The following is a 25924-nucleotide window of genomic DNA, read 5'->3' on the forward strand; positions in this document are numbered from 1 at the left end:
CCCCCTGCTAATATCATGTCCTGTAGGTCTTTTTACATTACCAACACATGATTTTTTTCAGTAAGCCAATACAGTTAGGAAACCTTTTTATTAGCTTACCTGGTGATAGAAGTAGAAGAGGGCAAAAAAGTGCCTGTATATCATCTACAGCCATACCACATTGGATAGGCCCAATCTCGTCTGATCTTGGAAGCTAAGCAGTGTTGAGCCTGGTTAGTACTTGGGTGGGAGACCACATGAGAACACCAGGTGCTGTAGGTTTTTTCACATCACAGGCAAATTGTTTTTATTCTCTAGCTATTTAAATTGGAAATTTTTTCTTTTTATTGCCAGTACAGACATTTGGAAGAGGTCAAAAAGACACAATAGACTTCACCTAAAGACTTACCACACTGTTTAGGCCCAATTCCAACTGCTTTTGGCAGCTAAACAGTGTTGAGCCTGTTTAGTAGTTTAATTTAAGACCCCCTGCTAATATCATGTCCTGTAGGTCTTTTTACATTACCAACACATGATTTTTTTTAAGTAAGCCAATACAGTTAGGAAACTTTTTTATTAGCTTACCTGGTGATAAAAGTAGAAGAGGGCAAAAAAGTGCCTGTATCTCACCTACAGCCATACCACATTGGATAGGCCTAATTTCGTCTGATCTTGGAAGCTAAGCAGTGTTGGGCCTGGTTAGTACTTGGGTGGGAGACCACCTGGGAACACCAGGTGCTGTAGGTTTTTTCACATTACTGGCAAATTGTTTTTATTCTCTAGCTATTTAAATTGGAAACTTTTTCTTTTTATTGCCAGCACAGACATTTGGAAGAGGTCAAACAGACACAATAGCCATCACCTAAAGACTTACCACACTGTTTAGGCTCAATTCCAACTGCTTTTGGCAGCTAAACAGTGTTGAGCCTCTTTTGTAGTTTAATTTAAGACCCCCTGCTAATATCATGTCCTGTAGGTCTTTTTACATTACCAACACATGATTTTTTTCAGTAAGCCAATACAGTTAGGAAACGTTTGTATTAGCTTACCTGGTGATAGAAGTAGAAGAGGGCAAAAAAGTGCTTTTAACTCACCTACAGCCATACCACATTGGATAGGCCCAATCTCGTCTGATCTTGGAAGCTAAGCAGTGTTGGGCCTGGTTAGTACTTGGGTGGGAGACCACATGGGAACACCAGGTGCTGTAGGTTTTTTCACATTACTGGAAAATTGTTTTTATTTTCTAGCTATTTAAATTGGAAACTTTTTCTTTTTATTGCCAGTACAGACATTTGGAAGAGGTCAAACAGACACAATAGCCATCACCTAAAGACTTACCACACTGTTTAGGCCCAATTCCAACTGCTTTTGGCAGCTAAACAGTGTTGAGCCTCTTTAGTAGTTTAATTTAAGACCCCCTGCTAATATCATGTCCTGTAGGTCTTTTTACATTACCAACACATGATTTTTTTCAGTAAGCCAATACAGTTAGGAAACTTTTTTATTAGCTTACCTGGTGATAGAAGTAGAAGAGGGCAAAAAAGTGCCTGTATCTCACCTACAGCCATACCACACTGGATAGGCCCAATCTCGTCTGATCTTGGAAGCTAAGCAGTGTTGGGCCTGGTTATTACTTGGGTGGGAGACCACATGGGAACACCAGGTGCTGTAGGTTTTTTCACATTACAGGCAAATTGTTTTTTTCTCTAGCTATTTAAATTGGAAACTTTTTCTTTTTATTGCCAGTACAGACATTTGGAAGAGGTCAAACAGACACAATAGCCATCACCTAAAGACTTACCACAATGTTTAGGCCCAATTCCAACTGCTTTTGGCAGCTTAACAGTGTTGAGCCTCTTTTGTAGTTTAATTTAAGACCCCCTGCTAATATCATGTCCTGTAGGTCTTTTTACATTACCAACACATGATTTTTTTCAGTAAGCCAATACAGTTAGGAAACGTTTGTATTAGCTTACCTGGTGATAGAAGTAGAAGAGGGCAAAAAAGTGCTTTTAACTCACCTACAGCCATACCACATTGGATAGGCCCAATCTCGTCTGATCTTGGAAGCTAAGCAGTGTTGGGCCTGGTTAGAACTTGGGTGGGAGACCACATGGGAACACCAGGTGCTGTAGGTTTTTTCACATTACTGGCAAATTGTTTTTATTCTCTAGCTATTTAAATTGGAAACTTTTTCTTTTTATTGCCAGTACAGACATTTGGAAGAGGTCAAACAGACACAATAGCCATCACCTAAAGACTTACCACACTGTTTAGGCCCAATTCCAACTGCTTTTGGCAGCTAAACAGTGTTGAGCCTCTTTAGTAGTTTAATTTAAGACCCCCTGCTAATATCATGTCCTGTAGGTCTTTTTACATTACCAACACATGATTTTTTTCAGTAAGCCAATACAGTTAGGAAACTTTTTTATTAGCTTACCTGGTGATAGAAGTAGAAGAGGGCAAAAAAGTGCCTGTATCTCACCTACAGCCATACCACACTGGATAGGCCCAATCTCGTCTGATCTTGGAAGCTAAGCAGTGTTGGGCCTGGTTAGTACTTGGGTGGGAGACCACATGGGAACACCAGGTGCTGTAGGTTTTTTCACATTACAGGCAAATTGTTTTTTTCTCTAGCTATTTAAATTGGAAACTTTTTCTTTTTATTGCCAGTACAGACATTTGGAAGAGGTCAAACAGACACAATAGCCATCACCTAAAGACTTACCACAATGTTTAGGCCCAATTCCAACTGCTTTTGGCAGCTTAACAGTGTTGAGCCTCTTTAGTAGTTTAATTTAAGACCCCCTGCTAATATCATGTCCTGTAGGTCTTTTTACATTACCAACACATGATTTTTTTCAGTAAGCCAATACAGTTAGGAAACTTTTGTATTAGCTTACCTGGTGATAGAAGTAGAAGAGGGCAAAAAAGTGAATTTAACTCGCCTACAGCCATACCACATTGGATAGGCCCAATCTCGTCTGATCTTGGAAGCTAAGCAGTGTTGGGCCTGGTTAGTACTTGGGTGGGAGACCACATGGGAACACCAGGTGCTGTAGTTTTTTTCACATTACTGGCAAATTGTTTAAATTCTCTACTATTTATATTGGAAACTTTTTCATTTTATTGCCAGCACAGACATTTGGAAGAGGTCAAACAGACACAATAGCCATCACCTAAAGACTTACCACAATGTTTAGGCTCAATTCCAACTGCTTTTGGCAGCTAAACAGTGTTGAGCCTCTTTTGTAGTTTAATTTAAGACCCCCTGCTAATATCATGTCCTGTAGGTCTTTTTACATTACCAACACATGATTTTTTTCAGTAAGCCAATACAGTTAGGAAACTTTTGTATTAGCTTACCTGGTAATAGAAGTAGAAGAGGGCAAAAAAGTGGTTTAACTCACCTACAGCCATACCACATTGGATAGGCCCAATCTCGTCTGATCTTGGAAGCTAAGCAGTGTTGGGCCTGGTTAGTACTTTGGTGGGAGACCACATGGGAACACCAGGTGCTGTAGGTTTTTTCACATTACTGGCAAATTGTTTTTATTCTCTAGCTATTTAAATTGGAAACTTTTTCTTTTTATTGCCAGCACAGACATTTGGAAGAGGTCAAACAGACACAATAGCCATCACCTAAAGACTTACCACACTGTTTAGGCCCAATTCCAACTGCTTTTGGCAGCTAAACAGTGTTGAGCCTCTTTAGTAGTTTAATTTAAGACCCCCTGCTAATATCATGTCCTGTAGGTCTTTTTACATTACCAACACATGATTTTTTTTCAGTAAGCCAATACAGTTAGGAAACTTTTTTATTAGCTTACCTGGTGATAGAAGTAGAAGAGGGCAAAAAAGTGCCTGTATCTCACCTACAGCCATACCACATTGGATAGGCCCAATCTCGTCTGATCTTGGAAGCTAAGCAGTGTTGGGCCTGGTTAGTACTTGGGTGGGAGACCACATGGGAACACCAGGTGCTGTAGGGTTTTTCACATTACAGGCAAATTGTTTTTATTCTCTAGCTATTTAAATTGGAAACTTTTTCTTTTTATTGCCAGTACAGACATTTGGAAGAGGTCAAACAGACACAATAGCCATCACATAAAGACTTACCACACTGTTTAGGCCCAATTCCAACTGCTTTTGGCAGCTAAACAGTGTTGAGCCTCTTTAGTAGTTTAATTTAAGACCCCCTGCTAATATCATGTCCTGTAGGTCTTTTTACATTACCAACACATGATTTTTTTCAGTAAGCCAATACAGTTAGGAAACTTTTTTATTAGCTTACCTGGTGATAGAAGTAGAAGAGGGCAAAAAAGTGCCTGTATTTCACCTACAGCCATACCACATTGGATAGGCCCAATCTCGTCTGTTCTTGGAAGCTAAGCAGTGTTGGGCCTGGTTAGTACTTGGGTGGGAGACCACATGGGAACACCAGGTGCTGTAGGTTTTTTCACATTACAGGCAAATTGTTTTTATTCTCTAGCTATTTAAATTGGAAACTTTTTCTTTTTATTGCCAGTACAGACATTTGGGAGAGGTCAAACAGACACAATAGCCATCACCTAAAGACTTACCACACTGTTTAGGCCCAATTCCAACTGCTTTTGGCAGCTAAACAGTGTTGATCCTCTTTAGTAGTTTAATTTAAGACCCCCTGCTAATATCATGTCCTGTAGGTCGTTTTACATTACCAACACATGATTTTTTTCAGTAAGCCAATACAGTTAGGAAACATTTTTATTAGCTTACCTGGTGATAGAAGTAGAAGAGGGCAAAAAAGTGCCTGTATCTCACCTACAGCCATAACACATTGGATAGGCCCAATCTCGTCTGATCTTGGAAGCTAAGCAGTGTTGGACCTGGTTAGTACTTGGGTGGGAGACCACATGGGAACACCAGGTGCTGTAGGTTTTTTCACATTACAGGCAAATTGTTTTTTTCTCTAGCTATTTAAATTGGAAACTTTTTCTTTTTATTGCCAGTACAGACATTTGGAAGAGGTCAAACAGACACAATAGCCATCACCTAAAGACTTACCACACTGTTTAGGCCCAATTCCAACTGCTTTTGGCAGCTTAACAGTGTTGAGCCTCTTTAGTAGTTTAATTTAAGACCCCCTGCTAATATCATGTCCTGTAGGTCTTTTTACATTACCAACACATGATTTTTTTCAGTAAGCCAATACAGTTAGGAAACTTTTGTATTAGCTTACCTGGTGATAGAAGTAGAAGAGGGCAAAAAAGTGAATTTAACTCACCTACAGCCATACCACATTGGATAGGCCCAATCTCGTCTGATCTTGGAAGCTAAGCAGTGTTGGGCCTGGTTAGTACTTGGGTGGGAGACCACATGGGAACACCAGGTGCTGTAGGTTTTTTCACATTACTGGCAAATTATTTTTATTCTCTAGCTATTTATATTGGAAACTTTTTCATTTTATTGCCAGCACAGACATTTGGAAGAGGTCAAACAGACACAATAGCCATCAGCTAAAGACTTACCACACTGTTTAGGCTCAATTCCAACTGCTTTTGGCAGTTAAACAGTGTTGAGCCTCTTTTGTAGTTTAATTTAAGACCCCCTGCTAATATCATGTCCTGTAGGTCTTTTTACATTACCAACACATGATTTTTTTCAGTAAGCCAATACAGTTAGGAAACTTTTTTATTAGCTTACCTGGTGATAGAAGTAGAAGAGGGCAAAAAAGTGCCTGTATCTCACCTACAGCCATACCACATTGGATAGGCCCAATCTTGTCTGATCTTGGAAGCTAAGCAGTGTTGGGCCTGGTTAGTACTTGGGTGGGAGACCACATGGGAACACCAGGTGCTGTAGGTTTTTTCACATTACAGGCAAATTGTTTTTATTCTCTAGCTATTTAAATTGGAAACTTTTTCTTTTTATTGCCAGTACAGACATTTGGAAGAGGTCAAACAGACACAATAGCCATCTCCTAAAGACTTACCACACTGTTTAGGCCCAATTCCAACTACTTTTGGCAGCTAAACAGTGTTGAGCCTCTTTAGTAGTTTAATTTAAGACCCCCTGCTAATATCATGTCCTGTAGGTCTTTTTACATTACCAACACATGATTTTTTTCAGTAAGCCAATACAGTTAGGAAACTTTTTTATTAGCTTACCTGGTGATAGAAGTAGAAGAGGGCAAAAAAGTGAATATAACTCACCTACAGCCATACCACATTGGATAGGCCCAATCTCGTCTGATCTTGGAAGCTAAGCAGTGTTGGGCCTGGTTAGTACTTGGGTGGGAGACCACATGGGAACACCAGGTGCTGTAGGTTTTTTCACATCACTGGCAAATTGTTTTTATTCTATAGCTATTTATATTGGAAACTTTTTCATTTTATTGCCAGCACAGACATTTGGAAGAGGTCAAACAGACACAATAGCCATCAGCTAAAGACTTACCACACTGTTTAGGCTCAATTCCAACTGCTTTTGGCAGCTAAACAGTGTTGAGCCTCTTTTGTAGTTTAATTTAAGACCCCCTGCTAATATCATGTCCTGTAGGTCTTTTTACATTACCAACACATGATTTTTTTCCGTAAGCCAATACAGTTAGGGAACTTTTGTATTAGCTTACCTGGTGATAGAAGTAGAAGAGGGCAAAAAAGTGCCTGTATTTCACCTACAGCCATACCACATTGGATAGGCCCAATCTCGTCTGATCTTGGAAGCTAAGCAGTTTTGGGCCTAGTTAGTACTTGGGTGGGAGACCACATGGGAACACCAGGTGCTGTAGGTTTTTTCACATTACTGGCAAATTGTTTTTATTCTCTAGCTATTTAAATTGGGAACTTTTTCTTTTTATTGCCAGTACAGACATTTGGAAGAGGTCAAACAGACACAATAGCCATCACCTAAAGACTTACCACACTGTTTAGGCCCAATTCCAACTGCTTTTGGCAGCTAAACAGTGTTGAGCCTCTTTAGTAGTTTAATTTAATACCCCCTGCTAATATCATGTCCTGTAGGTCTTTTTACATTACCAACACATGATTTTTTTCAGTAAGCCAATACAGTTAGGAAACTTTTTTATTAGCTTACCTGGTGATAGAAGTAGAAGAGGGCAAAAAAGTGAATTTAACTCACCTACAGCCATACCACATTGGATAGGCCCAATCTCGTCTGATCTTGGAAGCTAAGCAGTGTTGGGCCTGGTTAGTACTTGGGTGGGAGACCACATGGGTACACCAGGTGCTGTAGGTTTTTTCACATCACTGGCAAATTGTTTTTATTCTCTAGCTATTTAAATTGGAAACTTTTTCTTTTTATTGCCAGTACAGACATTTGGAAGAGGTCAAACAGACACAATAGCCATCACCTAAAGACTTACCACACTGTTTAGGCCCAATTCCAACTGCTTTTGGCAGCTAAACAGTGTTGATCCTCTTTAGTAGTTTAATTTAAGACCCCCTGCTAATATCATGTCCTGTAGGTCGTTTTACATTACCAACACATGATTTTTTTCAGTAAGCCAATACAGTTAGGAAACTTTTTTATTAGCTTACCTGGTGATAGAAGTAGAAGAGGGCAAAAAAGTGCATGTATCTCACCTACAGCCATACCACATTGGATAGGCCCAATCTCGTCTGATCTTGGAAGCTAAGCAGTGTTGGGCCTGGTTAGTACTTGGGTGGGAGACCACATGGGAACGCCAGGTGCTGTAGGTTTTTTCACATTACAGGCAAATTGTTTTTATTCTCTAGCTATTTAAATTGGAAACTTTTTCTTTTTATTGCCAGTACAGACATTTGGAAGAGGTCAAACAGACACAATAGCCATCACCTAAAGACTTACCACACTGTTTAGGCCCAATTCCAACTGCTTTTGGCAGCTAAACAGTGTTGAGCCTCTTTAGTAGTTTAATTTAAGACCCCCTGCTAATATCATGTCCTGTAGGTCTATTTACATTACCAACACATGATTTTTTTCAGTAAGCCAATACAGTTAGGAAACTTTTTTATTAGCTTACCTGGTGATAGAAGTAGAAGAGGGCAAAAAAGTGCCTGTATCTCAACTACAGCCATACCACATTGGATAGGCCCAATCTCGTCTGAACTTGGAAGCTAAGCAGTGTTGGGCCTAGTTAGTACTTTGGTGGGAAACCACATGGGAACACCAGGTGCTGTCGGTTTTTTCACATTACAGGCAAATATTTTTTTATTCTCTAGCTATTTAAATTGGAAACTTTTTATTTTTATTGCCAGTACAGACATTTGGAAGAGGTCAAACAGACACAATAGCCATCACCTAAAGACTTACCACACTGTTTAGGCCCAATTCCAACTGCTTTTGGCAGCTAAACAGTGTTGGGCCTCTTTAGTAGTTTAATTTAAGACTCCCTGCTAATATCATGTCCTGTAGGTCTTTTTACATTACCAACACATGATTTTTTTCAGTAAGCCAATACAGTTAGGAAACTTTTTTATTAGCTTACCTGGTGATAGAAGTAGAAGAGGGCAAAAAAGTGCATGTATCTCAACTACAGCCATACCACATTGGATAGGCCCAATCTCGTCTGATCTTGGAAGCTAAGCAGTGTTGGGCCTGGTTAGTACTTGGGTGGGAGACCACATGGGAACACCAGGTGCTGTAGGTTTTTTCACATTACAGGCAAATTGTTTTTATTCTCTAGCTATTTAAATTGGAAACTTTTTCTTTTTATTGCCAGTACAGACATTTGGAAGAGGTCAAACAGACACAATAGCCATCACCTAAAGACTTACCACACTGTTTAGGCCCAATTCCAACTGCTTTTGGCAGCTAAACAGTGTTGAGCCTCTTTAGTAGTTTAATTTAAGACCCCCTGCTAATATCATGTCCTGTAGGTCTTTTTACATTACCAACACATGATTTTTTTCAGTAAGCCAATACAGTTAGGAAACTTTTGTATTAGCTTACCTGGTGATAGAAGTAGAAGAGGGCAAAAAAGTGCCTTTAACTCGCCTACAGCCATACCACATTGGATAGGCCCAATCTCGTCTGATCTTGGAAGCTAAGCAGTGTTGGGCCTGGTTAGTACTTGGGTGGGAGACCACATGGGAACACCAGGTGCTGTAGGTTTTTTCACATTACTGGCAAATTGTTTTTATTCTCTAGCTATTTAAATAGGAAACTTTATCTTTTTATTGCCAGCACAGACATTTGAAAGAGGTCAAACAGACACAATAGCCATCACCTAAAGACTTACCAAACTGTTTAGGCCCTATTCCAACTGCTTTTGGCAGCTAAACAGTGTTGAGCCTCTTTAGTAGTTTAATTTAAGACCCCCTGCTAATATCATGTCCTGTAGGTCTTTTTACATTACCAACACATGATTTTTTTCAGTAAGCCAATACAGTTAGGAAACTTTTTTATTAGCTTACCTGGTGATAGAAGTAGAAGAGGGCAAAAAAGTGCCTGTATCTCAACTACAGCCATACCACATTGGATAGGCCCAATCTCGTCTGATCTTGGAAGCTAAGCAGTGTTGGGCCTGGTTAGTACTTGGGTGGGAGACCACATGGGAACACCAGGTGCTGTAGGTTTTTTCACATTACAGGCAAATTGTTTTTATTCTCTAGCTATTTAAATTGGAAACTTTTTCTTTTTATTGCCAGTACAGACATTTGGAAGAGGTCAAACAGACACAATAGCCATCACCTAAAGACTTACCACACTGTTTAGGCCCAATTCCAACTGCTTTTGGCAGCTAAACAGTGTTGAGCCTCTTTAGTAGTTTAATTTAAGACTCCCTGCTAATATCATGTCCTGTAGGTCTTTTTACATTACCAACACATGATTTTTTTCAGTAAGCCAATACAGTTAGGAAACTTTTTTATTAGCTTACCTGGTGATAGAAGTAGAAGAGGGCTAAAAAGTGCCTGTATTTCACCTACAGCCATACCACATTGGATAGGCCCAATCTCGTCTGTTCTTGGAAGCTAAGCAGTGTTGGGCCTGGTTAGTACTTGGGTGGGAGACCACATGGGAACACCAGGTGCTGTAGGTTTTTTCACATTACAGGCAAATTGTTTTTATTCTCTAGCTATTTAAATTGGAAACTTTTTCTTTTTATTGCCAGTACAGGCATTTGGAAGAGGTCAAACAGACACAATAGCCATCACCTAAAGACTTACCACACTGTTTAGGCCCAATTCCATCTGCTTTTGGCAGCTAAACAGTGTTGATCCTCTTTAGTAGTTTAATTTAAGACCCCCTGCTAATATCATGTCCTGTAGGTCGTTTTACATTACCAACACATGATTTTTTTCAGTAAGCCAATACAGTTAGGAAACTTTTTTATTAGCTTACCTGGTGATAGAAGTAGAAGAGGGCAAAAAAGTGCTTGTATCTCACCTACAGCCATACCACATTGGATAGGCCCAACCTCGTCTGATCTTGGAAGTTAAGCAGTGTTGGGCCTGGTTAGTACTTGGGTGGGAGACCACATGGGAACACCAGGTGCTGTAGGTTTTTTCACATTACTGGCAAATTGTTTTTATTCTCTAGCTATTTAGATTGGAAACTTTTTCTTTTTATTGCCAGCACAGACATTTGGAAGAGTTCAAACAGACACAATAGCCATCACCTAAAGACTTACCACACTGTTTAGGCCCAATTCCAACTGCTTTTGGCAGCTAAACAGTGTTGAGCCTCTTTAGTAGTTTAATTTAAGACCCCCTGCTAATATCATGTCCTGTAGGTCTTTTTACATTACCAACACATGATTTTTTTTAGTAAGCCAATACAGTTAGGAAACTTTTGTATTAGCTTACCTTGTGATAGAAGTAGAAGGGGGCAAAAAAGTACCTGTATCTCACCTACAGCCATACCACATTGGATAGGCCTGATCTTGGAAGCAAAGCAGTGTTGGGCCTGGATAGTACTTGGGTGGGAGACCACATGGGAACACCAGGTGCTGTAGGTTTTTTCACATTACTGGCAAATTGTTTTTATTCTTTAGATATTTAAATTTGAAACTTTTTCTTTTTATTGCCAGTACAGACATTTGGAAGTGGTCAAACAGACACAATAGCCATCACCTAAAGACTTACCACACTGTTTAGGCCCAATTCCAACTGCTTTTGGCAGCTAAACAGTGTTGATCCTCTTTAGTAGTTTAATTTAAGACCCCCTGCTAATGTCATGTCCTGTAGGTCGTTTTACATTACCAACACATGATTTTTTTCAGTAAGCCAATACAGTTAGGAAACTTTTTTATTAGCTTACCTGGTGATAGAAGTAGAAGAGGGCAAAAAAGTGCATGTATCTCACCTACAGCCATACCACATTGGATAGGCCCAATCTCGTCTGATCTTGGAAGCTAAGCAGTGTTGGGCCTGGTTAGTACTTGGGTGGGAGACCACATGGGAACACCAGGTGCTGTAGGTTTTTTCACATTACAGGCAAATTGTTTTTATTCTCTAGCTATTTAAATTGGAAACTTTTTCTTTTTATTGCCAGTACAGACATTTGGAAGAGGTCAAACAGACACAATAGCCATCACCTAAAGACTTACCACACTGTTTAGGCCCAATTCCAACTGCTTTTGGCAGCTAAACAGTGTTGGGCCTCTTTAGTAGTTTAATTTAAGACTCCCTGCTAATATCATGTCCTGTAGGTCTTTTTACATTACCAACACATGATTTTTTTTCAGTAAGCCAATACAGTTAGGAAACTTTTGTATTAGCTTACCTGGTGATAGAAGTAGAAGAGGGCAAAAAAGTGCCTTTAACTCACCTACAGCCATACCACATTGGATAGGCCCAATCTCGTCTGATCTTGGAAGCTAAGCAGTGTTGGGCCTGGTTAGTACTTGGGTGGGAGACCACATGGGAACACCAGGTGCTGTAGGTTTTTTCACATTACTTGCAAATTGTTTTTATTCTCTAGCTATTTAAATAGGAAACTTTATCTTTTTATTGCCAGCACAGACATTTGGAAGAGGTCAAACAGACACAATAGCCATCACCTAAAGACTTACCAAACTGTTTAGGCCCAATTCCAACTGCTTTTGGCAGCTAAACAGTGTTGAGCCTCTTTAGTAGTTTAATTTAAGACCCCCTGCTAATATCATGTCCTGTAGGTCTTTTTACATTACCAACACATGATTTTTTTCAGTAAGCCAATACAGTTAGGAAACTTTTTTATTAGCTTACCTGGTGATAGAAGTAGAAGAGGGCAAAAAATTTCATGTATCTCAACTACAGCCATACCACATTGGATAGGCCCAATCTCGTCTGATCTTGGAAGCTAAGCAGTGTTGGGCCTGGTTAGTACTTGGGTGGGAGACCACATGTGAACACCAGGTGCTGTAGGTTTTTTCACATTACTGGCAAATTGTTTTTTTCTCTAGCTATTTAAATTGGAAACTTTTTCTTTTTATTGCCAGCACAGACATTTGGAAGAGGTCAAACAGACACAATAGCCATCACCTAAAGACTTACCACACTGTTTAGGCCCAATTCCAACTGCTTTTGGCAGCTAAACAGTGTTGGGCCTCTTTAGTAGTTTAATTTAAGACTCCCTGCTAATATCATGTCCTGTAGGTCTTTTTACATTACCAACACATGATTTTTTTCAGTAAGCCAATACAGTTAGGAAACTTTTTTATTAGCTTACCTGGTGATAGAAGTAGAAGAGGGCAAAAAAGTGCCTGTATCTCACCTACAGCCATACCACATTGGATAGGCCCAATCTTGTCTGATCTTGGAAGCTAAGCAGTGTTGGGCCTGGTTAGTACTTGGGTGGGAGACCACATGGGAACACCAGGTGCTGTAGGTTTTTTCACATTACAGGCAAATTGTTTTTATTCTCTAGCTATTTAAATTGGAAACTTTTTATTTTTATTGCCAGTACAGACATTTGGAAGAGGTCAAACAGACACAATAGCCATCTCCTAAAGACTTACCACACTGTTTAGGCCCAATTCCAACTACTTTTGGCAGCTAAACAGTGTTGAGCCTCTTTAGTAGTTTAATTTAAGACCCCCTGCTAATATCATGTCCTGTAGGTCTTTTTACATTACCAACACATGATTTTTTTCAGTAAGCCAATACAGTTAGGAAACTTTTTTATTAGCTTACCTGGTGATAAAAGTAGAAGAGGGCAAAAAAGTGAATTTAACTCACCTACAGCCATACCACATTGGATAGGCCCAATCTCGTCTGATCTTGGAAGCTAAGCAGTGTTGGGCCTGATTAGTACTTGGGTGGGAGACCACATGGGAACACCAGGTGCTGTAGGTTTTTTCACATCACTGGCAAATTGTTTTTATTCTCTAGCTATTTATATTGGAAACTTTTTCATTTTATTGCCAGCACAGACATTTGGAAGAGGTCAAACAGACACAATAGCCATCAGCTAAAGACTTACCACACTGTTTAGGCTCAATTCCAACTGCTTTTGGCAGCTAAACAGTGTTGAGCCTGTTTAGTAGTTTAATTTAAGACCCCCTGCTAATATCATGTCCTGTAGGTCTTTTTACATTACCAACACATGATTTTTTTCAGTAAGCCAATACAGTTAGGAAACTTTTTTATTAGCTTACCTGGTGATAGAAGTAGAAGAGGGCAAAAAAGTGCTTGTATCTCACCTACAGCCATACCACATTGGATAGGCCCAACCACGTCTGATCTTGGAAGTTAAGCAGTGTTGGGCCTGGTTAGTACTTGGGTGGGAGACCACATGGGAACACCAGGTGCTGTAGGTTTTTTCACATTACTGGCAAATTGTTTTTATTCTCTAGCTATTTAGATTGGAAACTTTTTCTTTTTATTGCCAGCACAGACATTTGGAAGAGTTCAAACAGACACAATAGCCATCACCTAAAGACTTACCACACTGTTTAGGCCCAATTCCAACTGCTTTTGGCAGCTAAACAGTGTTGAGCCTCTTTAGTAGTTTAATTTAAGACCCCCTGCTAATATCATGTCCTGTAGGTCTTTTTACATTACCAACACATGATTTTTTTCAGTAAGCCAATACAGTTAGGAAACTTTTGTATTAGCTTACCTGGTGATAGAAGTAGAAGAGGGCAAAAAAGTACCTGTATCTCACCTACAGCCATACCACATTGGATAGGCCTGATCTTGGAAGCAAAGCAGTGTTGGGCCTGGATAGTACTTGGGTGGGAGACCACATGGGAACACCAGGTGCTGTAGGTTTTTTCACATTACTGGCAAATTGTTTTTATTCTCTAGATATTTAAATTGGAAACTTTTTCTTTTTATTGCCAGCACTGACATTTGGAAGAGGTAAAACAGACACAATATCCATCACCTAAAGACTTACCACACTGTTTAGGCCCAATTCCAACTGCTTTTGGCAGGTAAACAGTGTTGAGGCTATTTAGTAGTTTAATTTAAGACCCCCTGCTAATATCATGTCCTGTAGGTCGTTTTACATAACCAACACATGATTTTTTTCAGTAAGCCAATACAGTTAGGAAACTTTTTTATTAGCTTACCTGGTGATAGAAGTAGAAGAGGGCAAAAAAGTGCATGTATCTCACCTACAGCCATACCACATTGGATAGGCCCAATCTCGTCTGATCTTGGAAGCTAAGCAGTGTTGGGCCTGGTTAGTACTTGGGTGGGAGACCACATGGAAACACCAGGTGCTGTAGGTTTTTTCACATTACAGGCAAATTGTTTTTATTCTCTAGCTATTTAAATTGGAAACTTTTTCTTTTTATTGCCAGTACAGACATTTGGAAGAGGTCAAACAGACACAATAGCCATCACCTAAAGACTTACCACACTGTTTAGGCCCAATTCCAACTGCTTTTGGCAGCTAAACAGTGTTGATCCTCTTTAGTAGTTTAATTTAAGACCCCCTGCTAATATCATGTCCTGTAGGTCGTTTTACATTACCAACACATGATTTTTTTCAGTAAGCCAATACAGTTAGGAAACTTTTTTATTAGCTTACCTGGTGATAGAAGTAGAAGAGGGCAAAAAAGTGCATGTATCTCACCTACAGCCATACCACATTGGATAGGCCCAATCTCGTCTGATCTTGGAAGCTAAGCAGTGTTGGGCCTGGTTAGTACTTGGGTGGGAGACCACATGGGAACACCAGGTGCTGTAGGTTTTTTCACATTACAGGCAAATTGTTTTTATTCTCTAGCTATTTAAATTGGAAACTTTTTCTTTTTATTGCCAGTACAGACATTTGGAAGAGGTCAAACAGACACAATAGCCATCACCTAAAGACTTACCAAACTGTTTAGGCCCAATTCCAACTGCTTTTGGCAGCTAAACAGTGTTGAGCCTCTTTAGTAGTTTAATTTAAGACCCCCTGCTAATATCATGTCCTGTAGGTCGTTTTACATTACCAACACATGATTTTTTTCAGTAAGCCAATACAGTTAGGAAACTTTTTTATTAGCTTACCTGGTGATAGAAGTAGAAGAGGGCAAAAAAGTGCATGTATCTCACCTACAGCCATACCACATTGGATAGGCCCAATCTCGTCTGATCTTGGAAGCTAAGCAGTGTTGGGCCTGGTTAGTACTTGGGTGGGAGACCACATGGGAACACCAGGTGCTGTAGGTTTTTTCACATTACAGGCAAATTGTTTTTATTCTCTAGCTATTTAAATTGGAAACTTTTTCTTTTTATTGCCAGTACAGACATTTGGAAGAGGTCAAACAGACACAATAGCCATCACCTAAAGACTTACCACACTGTTTAGGCCCAATTCCAACTGCTTTTGGCAGCTAAACAGTGTTGATCCTCTTTAGTAGTTTAATTTAAGACCCCCTGCTAATATCATGTCCTGTAGGTCGTTTTACATTACCAACACATGATTTTTTTCAGTAAGCCAATACAGTTAGGAAACTTTTTTATTAGCTTACCTGGTGATAGAAGTAGAAGAGGGCAAAAAAGTGCATGTATCTCACCTACAGCCATACCACATTGGATAGGCCCAATCTCGTCTGATCTTGGAAGCTAAGCAGTGTTGGGCCTGGTTAGTACTTGGGTGGGAGACCACATGGGAACACCAGGTGCTGTAGGTTTTTTCACATTACAGGCAAATTGTTTTTATTCTCTAGCTATTTAAATTGGAAACTTTTTCTTTTTATTGCCAGTACAGACATTTGGAAGAGGTCAAACAGACACAATAGCCATCACCTAAAGACTTACCACACTGTTTAGGCCCAATTCCAACTGCTTTTGGCAGGTAAACAGTGTTGAGGCTATTTAGTAGTTTAATTTAAGACCCCCTGATAATATCATGTCCTGTAGGTCTTTTTACATTACCAACACATGATTTTTTTCAGTAAGCCAATACAGTTAGGAAACTTTTTTATTAGCTTACCTGGTGATAGAAGTAGAAGAGGGCAAAAAAGTGCCTGTATTTCACCTACAGCCATACCACATTGGATAGGCCCAATCTTGTCTGTTCTTGGAAGCTAAGCAGTGTTGGGCCTGGTTAGTACTTGGGTGGGAGACCACATGGGAACACCAGGTGCTGTAGGTTTTTTCACATTACAGGCAAATTGTTTTTATTCTCTAGCTATTTAAATTGGAAACTTTTTCTTTTTATTGCCAGTACAGACATTTGGAAGAGGTCAAACAGACACAATAGCCATCACCTAAAGACTTACCACACTGTTTAGGCCCAATTCCAACTGCTTTTGGCAGCTAAACAGTGTTGATCCTCTTTAGTAGTTTAATTAAAGAACCCCTGCTAATATCATGTCCTGTAGGTCGTTTTACATTACCAACACATGATTTTTTTCAGTAAGCCAATACAGTTAGGAAACTTTTTTATTAGCTTACCTGGTGATAGAAGTAGAAGAGGGCAAAAAAGTGCATGTATCTCACCTACAGCCATACCACATTGGATAGGCCCAATCTCGTCTGATCTTGGAAGCTAAGCAGTGTTGGGCCTGGTTAGTACTTGGGTGGGAGACCACATGGGAACACCAGGTGCTGTAGGTTTTTTCACATTACAGGCAAATTGTTTTTATTCTCTAGCTATTTAAATTGGAAACTTTTTCTTTTTATTGCCAGTACAGACATTTGGAAGAGGTCAAACAGACACAATAGCCATCACCTAAAGACTTACCACACTGTTTAGGCCCAATTCCAACTGCTTTTGGCAGCTAAACAGTGTTGGGCCTCTTTAGTAGTTTAATTTAAGACTCCCTGCTAATATCATGTCCTGTAGGTCTTTTTACATTACCAACACATGATTTTTTTCAGTAAGCCAATACAGTTAGGAAACTTTTGTATTCGCTTACCTGGTGATAGAAGTAGAAGAGGGCAAAAAAGTGCCTTTAACTCACCTACAGCCATACCACATTGGATAGGCCCAATCTCGTCTGATCTTGGAAGCTAAGCAGTGTTGGGCCTGGTTAGTACTTGGGTGGGAGACCACATGGGAACACCAGGTGCTGTAGGTTTTTTCACATTACTGGCAAATTGTTTTTATTCTCTAGCTATTTAAATAGGAAACTTTATCTTTTTATTGCCAGCACAGACATTTGGAAGAGGTCAAACAGACACAATAGCCATCACCTAAAGACTTACCAAACTGTTTAGGCCCAATTCCAACTGCTTTTGGCAGCTAAACAGTGTTGAGCCTCTTTAGTAGTTTAATTTAAGACCCCCTGCTAATATCATGTCCTGTAGGTCTTTTTACATTACCAACACATGATTTTTTTCAGTAAGCCAATACAGTTAGGAAACTTTTTTATTAGCTTACCTGGTGATAGAAGTAGAAGAGGGCAAAAAAGTGCCTGTATCTCAACTACAGCCATACCACATTGGATAGGCCCAATCTCGTCTGATCTTGGAAGCTAAGCAGTGTTGGGCCTGGTTAGTACTTGGGTGGGAGACCACATGGGAACACCAGGTGCTGTAGGTTTTTTCACATTACTGGCAAATTGTTTTTATTCTCTAGCTATTTAAATTGGAAACTTTTTCTTTTTATTTCCAGCACAGACATTTGGAAGAGGTCAAACAGACACAATAGCCATCACCTAAAGACTTACCACACTGTTTAGGCCCAATTCCAACTGCTTTTGGCAGCTAAACAGTGTTGGGCCTCTTTAGTAGTTTAATTTAAGACTCCCTGCTAATATCATGTCCTGTAGGTCTTTTTACATTACCAACACATGATTTTTTTCAGTAAGCCAATACAGTTAGGAAACTTTTTTATTAGCTTACCTGGTGATAGAAGTAGAAGAGGGCAAAAAAGTGCCTGTATCTCACCTACAGCCATACCACATTGGATAGGCCTGATCTTGGAAGCTAAGCAGTGTTGGGCCTGGTTAGTACTTGGGTGGGAGACCACATGGGAACACCAGGTGCTGTAGGTTTTTTCACATTACAGGCAAATTGTTTTTATTCTCTAGCTATTTAAATTGGAAACTTTTTCTTTTTATTGCCAGTACAGACATTTGGAAGAGGTCAAACAGACACAATAGCCATCTCCTAAAGACTTACCACACTGTTTAGGCCCAATTCCAACTACTTTTGGCAGCTAAACAGTGTTGAGCCTCTTTAGTAGTTTAATTTAAGACCCCCTGCTAATATCATGTCCTGTAGGTCTTTTTACATTACCAACACATGATTTTTTTCAGTAAGCCAATACAGTTAGGAAACTTTTTTATTAGCTTACCTGGTGATAAAAGTAGAAGAGGGCAAAAAAGTGAATTTAACTCACCTACAGCCATACCACATTGGATAGGCCCAATCTCGTCTGATCTTGGAAGCTAAGCAGTGTTGGGCCTGGTTAGTACTTGGGTGGGAGACCACATGGGAACACCAGGTGCTGTAGGTTTTTTCACATCACTGGCAAATTGTTTTTATTCTCTAGCTATTTATATTGGAAACTTATTCATTTTATTGCCAGCACAGACATTTGGAAGAGGTCAAACAGACACAATAGCCATCAGCTAAAGACTTACCACACTGTTTAGGCTCAATTCCAACTGCTTTTGGCAGCTAAACAGTGTTGAGCCTGTTTAGTAGTTTAATTTAAGACCCCCTGCTAATATCATGTCCTGTAGGTCTTTTTACATTACCAACACATGATTTTTTTCAGTAAGCCAATACAGTTAGGAAACTTTTTTATTAGCTTACCTGGTGATAGAAGTAGAAGAGGGCAAAAAAGTGCCTGTATCTCACCTACAGCCATACCACATTGGATAGGCCCAATCTTGTCTGATCTTGGAAGCTAAGCAGTGTTGGGCCTGGTTAGTACTTGGGTGGGAGACCACATGGGAACACCAGGTGCTGTAGGTTTTTTCACATTACAGGCAAATTGTTTTTATTCTCTAGCTATTTAAATTGGAAACTTTTTCTTTTTATTGCCAGTACAGACATTTGGAAGAGGTCAAACAGACACAATAGCCATCACCTAAAGAATTACCACACTGTTTAGGCCCAATTCCAACTGCTTTTGGCAGCTAAACAGTGTTGAGCCTCTTTAGTAGTTTAATTTAAGACCCCCTGCTAATATCATGTCCTGTAGGTCTTTTTACATTACCAACACATGATTTTTTTTAAGTAAGCCAATACAGTTAGGAAACTTTTTTATTAGCTTACCTGGTGATAGAAGTAGAAGAGGGCAAAAAAGTGCTTGTATCTCACCTACAGCCATACCACATTGGATAGGCCCAACCTCGTCTGATCTTGGAAGTTAAGCAGTGTTGGGCCTGGTTAGTACTTGGGTGGGAGACCACATGGGAACACCAGGTGCTGTAGGTTTTTTCACATTACTGGCAAATTGTTTTTATTCTCTAGCTATTTAGATTGGAAACTTTTTCTTTTTATTGCCAGCACAGACATTTGGAAGAGTTCAAACAGACACAATAGCCATCACCTAAAGACTTACCACACTGTTTAGGCCCAATTCCAACTGCTTTTGGCAGCTAAACAGTGTTGATCCTCTTTAGTAGTTTAATTTAAGACCCCCTGCTAATATCATGTCCTGTAGGTCTTTTTACATTACCAACACATGATTTTTTTCAGTAAGCCAATACAGTTAGGAAACTTTTGTATTAGCTTACCTGGTGATAGAAGTAGAAGAGGGCAAAAAAGTACCTGTATCTCACCTACAGCCATACCACATTGGATAGGCCTGATCTTGGAAGCAAAGCAGTGTTGGGCCTGGATAGTACTTGGGTGGGAGACCACATGGGAACACCAGGTGCTGTAGGTTTTTTCACATTACAGGCAAATTGTTTTTATTCTCTAGATATTTAAATTGGAAACTTTTTCTTTTTATTGCCAGCACTGACATTTGGAAGAGGTAAAACAGACACAATATCCATCACCTAAAGACTTACCACACTGTTTAGGCCCAATTCCAACTGCTTTTGGCAGGTAAACAGTGTTGAGGCTATTTAGTAGTTTAATTTAAGACCCCCTGATAATATCATGTCCTGTAGGTCTTTTTACATTACCAACACATGATTTTTTTCAGTAAGCCAATACAGTTAGGAAACTTTTTTATTAGCTTACCTGGTGATAGAAGTAGAAGAGGGCAAAAAAGTGCCTGTATTTCACCTACAGCCATACCACATTGGATAGGCCCAATCTTGTCTGTTCTTGGAAGCTAAGCAGTGTTGGGCCTGGTTAGTACTTGGGTGGGAGACCACATGGGAACACCAGGTGCTGTAGGTTTTTTCACATTACAGGCAAATTGTTTTTATTCTCTAGCTATTTAAATTGGAAACTTTTTCTTTTTATTGCCAGTACAGACATTTGGAAGAGGTCAAACAGACACAATAGCCATCACCTAAAGACTTACCACACTGTTTAGGCCCAATTCCAACTGCTTTTGGCAGCTAAACAGTGTTGAGCCTCTTTAGTAGTTTAATTTAAGACCCCCTGCTAATATCATGTCCTGTAGGTCTTTTTACATTACCAACACATGATTTTTTTCAGTAAGCCAATACAGTTAGGAAACTTTTTTATTAGCTTACCTGGTGATAGAAGTAGAAGAGGGCTAAAAAGTGCCTGTATTTCACCTACAGCCATACCACATTGGATAGGCCCAATCTCGTCTGTTCTTGGAAGCTAAGCAGTGTTGGGTCTGGTTAGTACTTGGGTGGGAGACCACATGGGAACACCAGGTGCTGTAGGTTTTTTCACATTACAGGCAAATTGTTTTTATTCTCTAGCTATTTAAATTGGAAACTTTTTCTTTTTATTGCCAGTACAGGCATTTGGAAGAGGTCAAACAGACACAATAGCCATCACCTAAAGACTTACCACACTGTTTAGGCCCAATTCCATCTGCTTTTGGCAGCTAAACAGTGTTGATCCTCTTTAGTAGTTTAATTTAAGACCCCCTGCTAATATCATGTCCTGTAGGTCGTTTTACATTACCAACACATGATTTTTTTCAGTAAGCCAATACAGTTAGGAAACTTTTTTATTAGCTTACCTGGTGATAGAAGTAGAAGAGGGCAAAAAAGTGCTTGTATCGCACCTACAGCCATACCACATTGGATAGGCCCAACCTCGTCTGATCTTGGAAGTTAAGCAGTGTTGGGCCTGGTTAGTACTTGGGTGGGAGACCACATGGGAACACCAGGTGCTGTAGGTTTTTTCACATTACTGGCAAATTGTTTTTATTCTCTAGCTATTTAGATTGGAAACTTTTTTCTTTTTATTGCCAGCACAGACATTTGGAAGAGTTCAAACAGACACAATAGCCATCACCTAAAGACTTACCACACTGTTTAGGCCCAATTCCAACTGCTTTTGGCAGCTAAACAGTGTTGAGCCTCTTTAGTAGTTTAATTTAAGACCCCCTGCTAATATCATGTCCTGTAGGTCTTTTTACATTACCAACACATGATTTTTTTCAGTAAGCCAATACAGTTAGGAAACTTTTTTATTAGCTTACCTGGTGATAGAAGTAGAAGAGGGCTAAAAAGTGCCTGTATTTCACCTACAGCCATACCACATTGGATAGGCCCAATCTTGTCTGTTCTTGGAAGCTAAGCAGTGTTGGGCCTGGTTAGTACTTGGGTGGGAGACCACATGGGAACACCAGGTGCTGTAGGTTTTTTCACATTACAGGCAAATTGTTTTTATTCTCTAGCTATTTAAATTGGAAACTTTTTCTTTTTATTGCCAGTACAGACATTTGGAAGAGGTCAAACAGACACAATAGCCATCACCTAAAGACTTACCACACTGTTTAGGCCCAATTCCAACTGCTTTTGGCAGCTAAACAGTGTTGATCCTCTTTAGTAGTTTAATTTAAGACCCCCTGCTAATATCATGTCCTGTAGGTCGTTTTACATTACCAACACATGATTTTTTTCAGTAAGCCAATACAGTTAGGAAACTTTTTTATTAGCTTACCTGGTGATAGAAGTAGAAGAGGGCAAAAAAGTGCATGTATCTCACCTACAGCCATACCACATTGGATAGGCCCAATCTCGTCTGATCTTGGAAGCTAAGCAGTGTTGGGCCTGGTTAGTACTTGGGTGGGAGACCACATGGGAACACCAGGTGCTGTAGGTTTTTTCACATTACAGGCAAATTGTTTTTATTCTCTAGCTATTTAAATTGGAAACTTTTTCTTTTTATTGCCAGTACAGACATTTGGAAGAGGTCAAACAGACACAATAGCCATCACCTAAAGACTTACCACACTGTTTAGGCCCAATTCCATCTGCTTTTGGCAGCTAAACAGTGTTGATCCTCTTTAGTAGTTTAATTTAAGACCCCCTGCTAATATCATGTCCTGTAGGTCGTTTTACATTACCAACACATGATTTTTTTCAGTAAGCCAATACAGTTAGGAAACTTTTTTATTAGCTTACCTGGTGATAGAAGTAGAAGAGGGCAAAAAAGTGCTTTTAACTCACCTACAGCCATACCACATTGGATAGGCCCAATCTCGTCTGATCTTGGAAGCTAAGCAGTGTTGGGCCTGGTTAGTACTTGGGTGGGAGACCACATGGGAACACCAGGTGCTGTAGGTTTTTTCACATTACTGGCAAATTGTTTTTATTCTCTAGCTATTTAAATAGGAAACTTTATCTTTTTATTGCCAGCACAGACATTTGGAAGAGGTCAAACAGACACAATAGCCATCACCTAAAGACTTACCAAACTGTTTAGGCCCAATTCCAACTGCTTTTGGCAGCTAAACAGTGTTGAGCCTCTTTAGTAGTTTAATTTAAGACCCCCTGCTAATATCATGTCCTGTAGATCTTTTTACATTACCAACACATGATTTTTTTCAGTAAGCCAATACAGTTAGGAAACTTTTTTATTAGCTTACCTGGTGATAGAAGTAGAAGAGGGCAAAAAAGTGCCTGTATCTCAACTACAGCCATACCACATTGGATAGGCCCAATCTCGTCTGATCTTGGAAGCTAAGCAGTGTTGGGCCTGGATAGTACTTGGGTGGGAGACCACATGGGAACACCAGGTGCTGTAGGTTTTTTCACATTACTGGCAAATTGTTTTTATTCTCTAGCTATTTAAATTGGAAACTTTTTCTTTTTATTGCCAGCACAGACATTTGGAAGAGGTCAAACAGACACAATAGCCATCACCTAAAGACTTACCACACTGTTTAGGCCCAATTCCAACTGCTTTTGGCAGCTAAACAGTGTTGGGCCTCTTTAGTAGTTTAATTTAAGACTCCCTGCTAATATCATGTCCTGTAGGTCTTTTTACATTACCAACACATGATTTTTTTCAGTAAGCCAATACAGTTAGGAAACTTTTTTATTAGCTTACCTGGTGATAGAAGTAGAAGAGGGCAAAAAAGTGCCTGTATCTCACCTAAAGCCATACCACATTGGATAGGCCCAATCTTGTCTGATCTTGGAAGCTAAGCAGTGTTGGGCCTGGTTAGTACTTGGGTGGGAGACCACATGGGAACACCAGGTGCTGTAGGTTTTTTCACATTACAGGCAAATTGTTTTTATTCTCTAGCTATTTAAATTGGAAACTTTTTCTTTTTATTGCCAGTACAGACATTTGGAAGAGGTCAAACAGACACAATAGCCATCTCCTAAAGACTTACCACACTGTTTAGGCCCAATTCCAACTACTTTTGGCAGCTAAACAGTGTTGAGCCTCTTTAGTAGTTTAATTTAAGACCCCCTGCTAATATCATGTCCTGTAGGTCTTTTTACATTACCAACACATGATTTTTTTCAGTAAGCCAATACAGTTAGGAAACTTTTTTATTAGCTTACCTGGTGATAAAAGTAGAAGAGGGCAAAAAAGTGAATTTAACTCACCTACAGCCATACCACATTGGATAGGCCCAATCTCGTCTGATCTTGGAAGCTAAGCAGTGTTGGGCCTGGTTAGTACTTGGGTGGGAGACCACATGGGAACACCAGGTGCTGTAGGTTTTTTCACATCACTGGCAAATTGTTTTTATTCTCTAGCTATTTATATTGGAAACTTTTTCATTTTATTGCCAGCACAGACATTTGGAAGAGGTCAAACAGACACAATAGCCATCAGCTAAAGACTTACCACACTGTTTAGGCTCAATTCCAACTGCTTTTGGCAGCTAAACAGTGTTGAGCCTGTTTAGTAGTTTAATTTAAGACCCCCTGCTAATATCATGTCCTGTAGGTCTTTTTACATTACCAACACATGATTTTTTTCAGTAAGCCAATACAGTTAGGAAACTTTTTTATTAGCTTACCTGGTGATAGAAGTAGAAGAGGGCAAAAAAGTGCCTGTATCTCACCTACAGCCATACCACATTGGATAGGCCCAATCTTGTCTGATCTTGGAAGCTAAGCAGTGTTGGGCCTGGTTAGTACTTGGGTGGGAGACCACATGGGAACACCAGGTGCTGTAGGTTTTTTCACATTACAGGCAAATTGTTTTTATTCTCTAGCTATTTAAATTGGAAACTTTTTCTTTTTATTGCCAGTACAGACATTTGGAAGAGGTCAAACAGACACAATAGCCATCACCTAAAGAATTACCACACTGTTTAGGCCCAATTCCAACTGCTTTTGGCAGCTAAACAGTGTTGAGCCTCTTTAGTAGTTTAATTTAAGACCCCCTGCTAATATCATGTCCTGTAGGTCTTTTTACATTACCAACACATGATTTTTTTTAAGTAAGCCAATACAGTTAGGAAACTTTTTTATTAGCTTACCTGGTGATAGAAGTAGAAGAGGGCAAAAAAGTGCTTGTATCTCACCTACAGCCATACCACATTGGATAGGCCCAACCTCGTCTGATCTTGGAAGTTAAGCAGTGTTGGGCCTGGTTAGTACTTGGGTGGGAGACCACATGGGAACACCAGGTGCTGTAGTTTTTTTGACATTACTGGCAAATTGTTTTTATTCTCTAGCTATTTAGATTGGAAACTTTTTCTTTTTATTGCCAGCACAGACATTTGGAAGAGTTCAAACAGACACAATAGCCATCACCTAAAGACTTACCACACTGTTTAGGCCCAATTCCAACTGCTTTTGGCAGCTAAACAGTGTTGATCCTCTTTAGTAGTTTAATTTAAGACCCCCTGCTAATATCATGTCCTGTAGGTCTTTTTACATTACCAACACATGATTTTTTTCAGTAAGCCAATACAGTTAGGAAACTTTTGTATTAGCTTACCTGGTGATAGAAGTAGAAGAGGGCAAAAAAGTACCTGTATCTCACCTACAGCCATACCACATTGGATAGGCCTGATCTTGGAAGCAAAGCAGTGTTGGGCCTGGATAGTACTTGGGTGGGAGACCACATGGGAACACCAGGTGCTGTAGGTTTTTTCACATTACTGGCAAATTGTTTTTATTCTCTAGCTATTTAGATTGGAAACTTTTTCTTTTTATTGCCAGCACAGACATTTGGAAGAGTTCAAACAGACACAATAGCCATCACCTAAAGACTTACCACACTGTTTAGGCCCAATTCCAACTGCTTTTGGCAGCTAAACAGTGTTGAGCCTCTTTAGTAGT

At 39.7% G+C, this 25924-nt stretch overlaps 48 non-coding genes and 8 pseudogenes across 48 annotated transcripts; all 56 read left to right on the top strand.

Annotated features, from left to right (window-relative positions):
* The first annotated feature begins 142 nt into the window (after positions 1–142).
* On the top strand, positions 143–261 carry LOC146052603 (5S ribosomal RNA). Its single transcript, XR_014467586.1, has one exon. It is a non-coding gene; the product is annotated as a 5S ribosomal RNA (ribosomal RNA).
* A 346-nt stretch (positions 262–607) lies between these two features.
* On the top strand, positions 608–726 carry LOC146052542 (5S ribosomal RNA). The gene has a single exon (XR_014467531.1). It is a non-coding gene; the product is annotated as a 5S ribosomal RNA (ribosomal RNA).
* Positions 727–1071: 345 nt separating this feature from the next.
* LOC146052239 (5S ribosomal RNA) lies at positions 1072–1190 on the top strand. Its single transcript, XR_014467256.1, has one exon. It is a non-coding gene; the product is annotated as a 5S ribosomal RNA (ribosomal RNA).
* A 345-nt stretch (positions 1191–1535) lies between these two features.
* LOC146052416 (5S ribosomal RNA) lies at positions 1536–1654 on the top strand. Its single transcript, XR_014467416.1, has one exon. It is a non-coding gene; the product is annotated as a 5S ribosomal RNA (ribosomal RNA).
* Positions 1655–1998: 344 nt separating this feature from the next.
* LOC146052601 (5S ribosomal RNA) lies at positions 1999–2117 on the top strand. Its single transcript, XR_014467584.1, has one exon. It is a non-coding gene; the product is annotated as a 5S ribosomal RNA (ribosomal RNA).
* A 345-nt stretch (positions 2118–2462) lies between these two features.
* LOC146052673 (5S ribosomal RNA) lies at positions 2463–2581 on the top strand. Its single transcript, XR_014467618.1, has one exon. It is a non-coding gene; the product is annotated as a 5S ribosomal RNA (ribosomal RNA).
* A 344-nt stretch (positions 2582–2925) lies between these two features.
* LOC146052497 (5S ribosomal RNA) lies at positions 2926–3044 on the top strand. Its single transcript, XR_014467490.1, has one exon. It is a non-coding gene; the product is annotated as a 5S ribosomal RNA (ribosomal RNA).
* Positions 3045–3387: 343 nt separating this feature from the next.
* Positions 3388–3506, top strand: LOC146052317 (5S ribosomal RNA). The gene has a single exon (XR_014467327.1). It is a non-coding gene; the product is annotated as a 5S ribosomal RNA (ribosomal RNA).
* Positions 3507–3852: 346 nt separating this feature from the next.
* LOC146052433 (5S ribosomal RNA) lies at positions 3853–3971 on the top strand. The gene has a single exon (XR_014467432.1). It is a non-coding gene; the product is annotated as a 5S ribosomal RNA (ribosomal RNA).
* Positions 3972–4316: 345 nt separating this feature from the next.
* LOC146052455 (5S ribosomal RNA) lies at positions 4317–4435 on the top strand. Its single transcript, XR_014467452.1, has one exon. It is a non-coding gene; the product is annotated as a 5S ribosomal RNA (ribosomal RNA).
* A 345-nt stretch (positions 4436–4780) lies between these two features.
* On the top strand, positions 4781–4899 carry LOC146052632 (5S ribosomal RNA). Its single transcript, XR_014467612.1, has one exon. It is a non-coding gene; the product is annotated as a 5S ribosomal RNA (ribosomal RNA).
* Positions 4900–5243: 344 nt separating this feature from the next.
* On the top strand, positions 5244–5362 carry LOC146052240 (5S ribosomal RNA). Its single transcript, XR_014467257.1, has one exon. It is a non-coding gene; the product is annotated as a 5S ribosomal RNA (ribosomal RNA).
* Positions 5363–5707: 345 nt separating this feature from the next.
* On the top strand, positions 5708–5826 carry LOC146052508 (5S ribosomal RNA). The gene has a single exon (XR_014467500.1). It is a non-coding gene; the product is annotated as a 5S ribosomal RNA (ribosomal RNA).
* Positions 5827–6171: 345 nt separating this feature from the next.
* On the top strand, positions 6172–6290 carry LOC146052241 (5S ribosomal RNA). The gene has a single exon (XR_014467258.1). It is a non-coding gene; the product is annotated as a 5S ribosomal RNA (ribosomal RNA).
* A 345-nt stretch (positions 6291–6635) lies between these two features.
* LOC146052637 (5S ribosomal RNA) lies at positions 6636–6754 on the top strand (annotated as a pseudogene).
* A 345-nt stretch (positions 6755–7099) lies between these two features.
* LOC146052528 (5S ribosomal RNA) lies at positions 7100–7218 on the top strand. The gene has a single exon (XR_014467518.1). It is a non-coding gene; the product is annotated as a 5S ribosomal RNA (ribosomal RNA).
* A 345-nt stretch (positions 7219–7563) lies between these two features.
* LOC146052341 (5S ribosomal RNA) lies at positions 7564–7682 on the top strand. The gene has a single exon (XR_014467349.1). It is a non-coding gene; the product is annotated as a 5S ribosomal RNA (ribosomal RNA).
* Positions 7683–8027: 345 nt separating this feature from the next.
* On the top strand, positions 8028–8146 carry LOC146052685 (5S ribosomal RNA; annotated as a pseudogene).
* Positions 8147–8492: 346 nt separating this feature from the next.
* On the top strand, positions 8493–8611 carry LOC146052422 (5S ribosomal RNA). Its single transcript, XR_014467422.1, has one exon. It is a non-coding gene; the product is annotated as a 5S ribosomal RNA (ribosomal RNA).
* Positions 8612–8956: 345 nt separating this feature from the next.
* LOC146052333 (5S ribosomal RNA) lies at positions 8957–9075 on the top strand. Its single transcript, XR_014467342.1, has one exon. It is a non-coding gene; the product is annotated as a 5S ribosomal RNA (ribosomal RNA).
* Positions 9076–9420: 345 nt separating this feature from the next.
* LOC146052424 (5S ribosomal RNA) lies at positions 9421–9539 on the top strand. The gene has a single exon (XR_014467423.1). It is a non-coding gene; the product is annotated as a 5S ribosomal RNA (ribosomal RNA).
* A 345-nt stretch (positions 9540–9884) lies between these two features.
* LOC146052457 (5S ribosomal RNA) lies at positions 9885–10003 on the top strand. The gene has a single exon (XR_014467453.1). It is a non-coding gene; the product is annotated as a 5S ribosomal RNA (ribosomal RNA).
* Positions 10004–10348: 345 nt separating this feature from the next.
* LOC146052388 (5S ribosomal RNA) lies at positions 10349–10467 on the top strand. Its single transcript, XR_014467391.1, has one exon. It is a non-coding gene; the product is annotated as a 5S ribosomal RNA (ribosomal RNA).
* Positions 10468–10812: 345 nt separating this feature from the next.
* On the top strand, positions 10813–10921 carry LOC146052729 (5S ribosomal RNA; annotated as a pseudogene).
* Positions 10922–11266: 345 nt separating this feature from the next.
* LOC146052242 (5S ribosomal RNA) lies at positions 11267–11385 on the top strand. Its single transcript, XR_014467259.1, has one exon. It is a non-coding gene; the product is annotated as a 5S ribosomal RNA (ribosomal RNA).
* Positions 11386–11731: 346 nt separating this feature from the next.
* LOC146052243 (5S ribosomal RNA) lies at positions 11732–11850 on the top strand. Its single transcript, XR_014467260.1, has one exon. It is a non-coding gene; the product is annotated as a 5S ribosomal RNA (ribosomal RNA).
* A 345-nt stretch (positions 11851–12195) lies between these two features.
* On the top strand, positions 12196–12314 carry LOC146052559 (5S ribosomal RNA). Its single transcript, XR_014467546.1, has one exon. It is a non-coding gene; the product is annotated as a 5S ribosomal RNA (ribosomal RNA).
* Positions 12315–12658: 344 nt separating this feature from the next.
* LOC146052509 (5S ribosomal RNA) lies at positions 12659–12777 on the top strand. The gene has a single exon (XR_014467501.1). It is a non-coding gene; the product is annotated as a 5S ribosomal RNA (ribosomal RNA).
* A 345-nt stretch (positions 12778–13122) lies between these two features.
* Positions 13123–13241, top strand: LOC146052318 (5S ribosomal RNA). Its single transcript, XR_014467328.1, has one exon. It is a non-coding gene; the product is annotated as a 5S ribosomal RNA (ribosomal RNA).
* A 345-nt stretch (positions 13242–13586) lies between these two features.
* LOC146052450 (5S ribosomal RNA) lies at positions 13587–13705 on the top strand. Its single transcript, XR_014467447.1, has one exon. It is a non-coding gene; the product is annotated as a 5S ribosomal RNA (ribosomal RNA).
* Positions 13706–14050: 345 nt separating this feature from the next.
* On the top strand, positions 14051–14159 carry LOC146052730 (5S ribosomal RNA; annotated as a pseudogene).
* A 345-nt stretch (positions 14160–14504) lies between these two features.
* On the top strand, positions 14505–14623 carry LOC146052498 (5S ribosomal RNA). Its single transcript, XR_014467491.1, has one exon. It is a non-coding gene; the product is annotated as a 5S ribosomal RNA (ribosomal RNA).
* Positions 14624–14968: 345 nt separating this feature from the next.
* LOC146052244 (5S ribosomal RNA) lies at positions 14969–15087 on the top strand. Its single transcript, XR_014467261.1, has one exon. It is a non-coding gene; the product is annotated as a 5S ribosomal RNA (ribosomal RNA).
* A 345-nt stretch (positions 15088–15432) lies between these two features.
* LOC146052245 (5S ribosomal RNA) lies at positions 15433–15551 on the top strand. Its single transcript, XR_014467262.1, has one exon. It is a non-coding gene; the product is annotated as a 5S ribosomal RNA (ribosomal RNA).
* A 345-nt stretch (positions 15552–15896) lies between these two features.
* LOC146052247 (5S ribosomal RNA) lies at positions 15897–16015 on the top strand. Its single transcript, XR_014467263.1, has one exon. It is a non-coding gene; the product is annotated as a 5S ribosomal RNA (ribosomal RNA).
* Positions 16016–16360: 345 nt separating this feature from the next.
* On the top strand, positions 16361–16479 carry LOC146052606 (5S ribosomal RNA). Its single transcript, XR_014467589.1, has one exon. It is a non-coding gene; the product is annotated as a 5S ribosomal RNA (ribosomal RNA).
* Positions 16480–16824: 345 nt separating this feature from the next.
* Positions 16825–16943, top strand: LOC146052248 (5S ribosomal RNA). The gene has a single exon (XR_014467264.1). It is a non-coding gene; the product is annotated as a 5S ribosomal RNA (ribosomal RNA).
* A 345-nt stretch (positions 16944–17288) lies between these two features.
* LOC146052249 (5S ribosomal RNA) lies at positions 17289–17407 on the top strand. The gene has a single exon (XR_014467265.1). It is a non-coding gene; the product is annotated as a 5S ribosomal RNA (ribosomal RNA).
* A 345-nt stretch (positions 17408–17752) lies between these two features.
* Positions 17753–17871, top strand: LOC146052425 (5S ribosomal RNA). The gene has a single exon (XR_014467424.1). It is a non-coding gene; the product is annotated as a 5S ribosomal RNA (ribosomal RNA).
* Positions 17872–18216: 345 nt separating this feature from the next.
* Positions 18217–18325, top strand: LOC146052723 (5S ribosomal RNA; annotated as a pseudogene).
* A 345-nt stretch (positions 18326–18670) lies between these two features.
* On the top strand, positions 18671–18789 carry LOC146052251 (5S ribosomal RNA). Its single transcript, XR_014467267.1, has one exon. It is a non-coding gene; the product is annotated as a 5S ribosomal RNA (ribosomal RNA).
* A 345-nt stretch (positions 18790–19134) lies between these two features.
* On the top strand, positions 19135–19253 carry LOC146052510 (5S ribosomal RNA). Its single transcript, XR_014467502.1, has one exon. It is a non-coding gene; the product is annotated as a 5S ribosomal RNA (ribosomal RNA).
* Positions 19254–19599: 346 nt separating this feature from the next.
* On the top strand, positions 19600–19718 carry LOC146052389 (5S ribosomal RNA). The gene has a single exon (XR_014467392.1). It is a non-coding gene; the product is annotated as a 5S ribosomal RNA (ribosomal RNA).
* A 345-nt stretch (positions 19719–20063) lies between these two features.
* On the top strand, positions 20064–20172 carry LOC146052731 (5S ribosomal RNA; annotated as a pseudogene).
* Positions 20173–20517: 345 nt separating this feature from the next.
* LOC146052607 (5S ribosomal RNA) lies at positions 20518–20636 on the top strand. The gene has a single exon (XR_014467590.1). It is a non-coding gene; the product is annotated as a 5S ribosomal RNA (ribosomal RNA).
* A 345-nt stretch (positions 20637–20981) lies between these two features.
* On the top strand, positions 20982–21100 carry LOC146052600 (5S ribosomal RNA). The gene has a single exon (XR_014467583.1). It is a non-coding gene; the product is annotated as a 5S ribosomal RNA (ribosomal RNA).
* A 345-nt stretch (positions 21101–21445) lies between these two features.
* On the top strand, positions 21446–21564 carry LOC146052391 (5S ribosomal RNA). Its single transcript, XR_014467393.1, has one exon. It is a non-coding gene; the product is annotated as a 5S ribosomal RNA (ribosomal RNA).
* Positions 21565–21910: 346 nt separating this feature from the next.
* On the top strand, positions 21911–22029 carry LOC146052608 (5S ribosomal RNA). The gene has a single exon (XR_014467591.1). It is a non-coding gene; the product is annotated as a 5S ribosomal RNA (ribosomal RNA).
* A 345-nt stretch (positions 22030–22374) lies between these two features.
* Positions 22375–22493, top strand: LOC146052252 (5S ribosomal RNA). Its single transcript, XR_014467268.1, has one exon. It is a non-coding gene; the product is annotated as a 5S ribosomal RNA (ribosomal RNA).
* A 345-nt stretch (positions 22494–22838) lies between these two features.
* LOC146052253 (5S ribosomal RNA) lies at positions 22839–22957 on the top strand. Its single transcript, XR_014467269.1, has one exon. It is a non-coding gene; the product is annotated as a 5S ribosomal RNA (ribosomal RNA).
* Positions 22958–23302: 345 nt separating this feature from the next.
* Positions 23303–23421, top strand: LOC146052441 (5S ribosomal RNA). Its single transcript, XR_014467439.1, has one exon. It is a non-coding gene; the product is annotated as a 5S ribosomal RNA (ribosomal RNA).
* A 345-nt stretch (positions 23422–23766) lies between these two features.
* LOC146052647 (5S ribosomal RNA) lies at positions 23767–23885 on the top strand (annotated as a pseudogene).
* A 345-nt stretch (positions 23886–24230) lies between these two features.
* On the top strand, positions 24231–24349 carry LOC146052254 (5S ribosomal RNA). Its single transcript, XR_014467270.1, has one exon. It is a non-coding gene; the product is annotated as a 5S ribosomal RNA (ribosomal RNA).
* Positions 24350–24694: 345 nt separating this feature from the next.
* LOC146052512 (5S ribosomal RNA) lies at positions 24695–24813 on the top strand. The gene has a single exon (XR_014467503.1). It is a non-coding gene; the product is annotated as a 5S ribosomal RNA (ribosomal RNA).
* A 346-nt stretch (positions 24814–25159) lies between these two features.
* Positions 25160–25278, top strand: LOC146052545 (5S ribosomal RNA). Its single transcript, XR_014467533.1, has one exon. It is a non-coding gene; the product is annotated as a 5S ribosomal RNA (ribosomal RNA).
* A 345-nt stretch (positions 25279–25623) lies between these two features.
* Positions 25624–25732, top strand: LOC146052733 (5S ribosomal RNA; annotated as a pseudogene).
* Positions 25733–25924: the final 192 nt, after the last annotated feature.

The sequence above is a fragment of the Crinia signifera genome, unplaced genomic scaffold (genome assembly GCF_055691185.1).
Source record: "Crinia signifera unplaced genomic scaffold, ASM5569118v1 HAP2_SCAFFOLD_111, whole genome shotgun sequence".
Classification (NCBI taxonomy): Eukaryota; Metazoa; Chordata; class Amphibia; order Anura; family Myobatrachidae; genus Crinia; species Crinia signifera.